The sequence below is a fragment of the Diabrotica undecimpunctata genome, unplaced genomic scaffold (assembly GCF_040954645.1).
Source record: "Diabrotica undecimpunctata isolate CICGRU unplaced genomic scaffold, icDiaUnde3 ctg00000659.1, whole genome shotgun sequence".
Lineage (NCBI taxonomy): Eukaryota > Metazoa > Arthropoda > Insecta > Coleoptera > Chrysomelidae > Diabrotica > Diabrotica undecimpunctata.
Window position 1 is genome coordinate 59901 of NW_027311940.1, and position 2995 is coordinate 62895.

Consider the following 2995-nt stretch of genomic DNA (forward strand, 5'->3'; position numbering starts at 1 on the left):
GATAGAGACCAATAAACGAATACATAAAGTATAGAAATACAAGTTATATGCCTTTACATTAAGACAGAGACTTAGAAACGAATACAGAAAGTATAAAAATAAAAAAATACAAGTTATAGACGAAACCTAAGATAGAGACCAATAAGAGAATACATAAAGTATAAAAAAATACAAGTTATACGCCTTTATATTAAGACAGAGACTAAGAAACGAATACAGAAAGTATAAAAATAAAAAAAAATACAAGTTATAGACGAAACCTAAGATAAAGACCAATAAACGAATACATAAAGTATAAAATACAAGTTATATGCCTTTATATTACGACAGAGACTAAGAAACGAATACAGAAAGTATAAAAATAAAAAAAATACAAGTTATAGACGAAACCTAAGATAGAAACCAAGAAACGAATACATAAAGTATAAAAATACAAGTTATATGCCTTTACATAAAGACAGAGACTAAGAAACGAATACAGAAAGTATAAAAATAAAAAAATACAAGTTATAGACGAAACCTAAGATAGAGACCAATAAGCGAATACATAAAGTATAAAAAAATACAAGTTATACGCCTTTATATTAAGACAGAGACTAAGAAACGAATACAGAAAGTATAAAAATAAAAAAAAATACAAGTTATAGATGAATCCTAAGATAAAAACCAATAAACGAATACATAAAGTATAAAATACAAGTCATATGCCTTTATATTACGACAGAGACTAAGAAACGAATACAGAAAGTATAAAAATAAAAAAAAATACAAGTTATAGACGAAACCTAAGATAGAGACCAACAAACGAATACATAAAGTATAGAAATACAAGTTATATGCCTTTATATTAAGACAGAGACTAAGAAACGAATACAGAAAGTATAAAAATAAAAAAACTACAAGTTATAGACGAAACCTAAGATAGAGTCCAATAAACGAATACATAAAGTATAAAAATACAAGTTATATGCCCTAATATTAAGACAGAGACTAAGAAACGACTACAGAAAGTACTAAGATAAAAAAAATACAAGTTATAGATGAAACCTAAGATAGAGACCAATAAACGAATACATAAAGTATAAAAATAGATGTTATATGAATTTACATTAAGACAGAGACTAAGAAACAAATACAGAAAGTATAAAAATAAAAAAATACAAGTTATAGACGAAACCTAAGATAAAGACCAATAAGCGAATACATAAAGTATAAAAAAATACTAGTTATATGCCTCTATATTAAGACAGAGACTAAGAAACGAATACAGAAAGTATAAAAATAAAAAAATACAAGTTATAGACGAAACCTAAGATAGAGACCAATAAACCAATACATAAAGTATAAAAATGCAAGTTATATGCGTTTACATTAAGACAGAGACTAAGAAACGAATACAGAAAGTATAAAAATAAAAAAACACAAGGTATAGACGAAACCTAAGATACAGACCAATAAACGAATACATAAAGTATAAAATACAAGTTATATGCCTTTATATTACGACAGAGGCTAAGAAACGAATACAGAAAGTATAAAAATAAAAAAAATAAAAGTTATAGACGAAACCTAAGATAGAGACCAAGAAACGAATACACAAAGTATAAAAATACAAGTTATATGCCTTTACATTAAGACAGAGACTAAGCAACGAATACAGAAAGTATAAAAATAAAAAAAAATACAAGTTATAAACGAAACCTAAGATAAAGACCAATAAACGAATACATAAAGTATAAAATACAAGTTATATGCCTTTATATTACGACAGAGATTAAGAAACGAATACAGAAAGTATAAAAATAAAAAAATACAAGTTATAGACGATACCTAAGATAGAGACCAATAAGCGAATACATAAAGTATAAAAAAATACAAGTTATACGCCTTTATATTAAGACAGAGACTAAGAAACGAATACAGAAAGTATTAAAATAAAAAAATTCAAGTTATAGACGAAACCTAAGATAGAGACCAATAAACGAATACATAAAGTATAAAATACAAGTTATATGCCTTTATATTACGACAAAGACTAAGAAACGAATACAGAAAGTATAAAAATAAAAAAATACAAGTTATAGACGAAACCTAAAATAGAGACCAATAAGCGAATACATAAGGTATAAAAAAATACAAGTTATACGCCTTTATATTAAGACAGAGTCTAAAAAACGAATTCAGAAAGTATAAAAATAAAAAAAAATACAAGTTATAGACGAAACCTAAGATAAAGACCAATAAACGAATACATAATGTATAAAAATACAAGTTATATGCCTTTACATTAAGACAGAGACTAAGAAACGAATTCAGAAAGTATAAAAATAAAAAAATACAAGTTATAGACGAAACCTATGATAGAGACCAATAAGCGAATACATAAAGTATAAAAAAATACAAGTTATACGCCTTTATATTAGGACAGAGACTAAGAAACGAATACAGAAAGTATAAAAATTAAAAAAAAATACAAGTTATAGACGAAACCTAAGATAAAGACCAATAAACGAATACATAAAGTATAAAAATACAAGTTATATGCCTTTATATTAAGACAGAGACTAAGAAACGAATACAGAAAGTATAAAAATAAAAAAATACAAGTTATAGACGAAACCTAAGATAGAGACCAATAAGCGAATACATAAAGTATAGAAAAATACAAGTTATACGCCTTTACATTAAGACAGAGACTAAGAAACAAATACAGAAAGTATAAAAATAAAAAAAAATACAAGTTATAGACGAAACCTAACATAAAGACCAAGAAACGAATACATAAAGTATAAAAATACAAGTTATGTGCCTTTACTTTAAGACAGAGACTAAGAAACGAATACAGAAAGTATAAAAATAAAAAAATACAAGTTATAGACGAAACCTAAGATAGAGACCAATAAGCGAATACATAAAGTATAAAAAAATACAAGTTATACGCCTTTATATTAAGACAGAGACTAAGAAACGAATACAGAAAGTATAAAAATAAAAA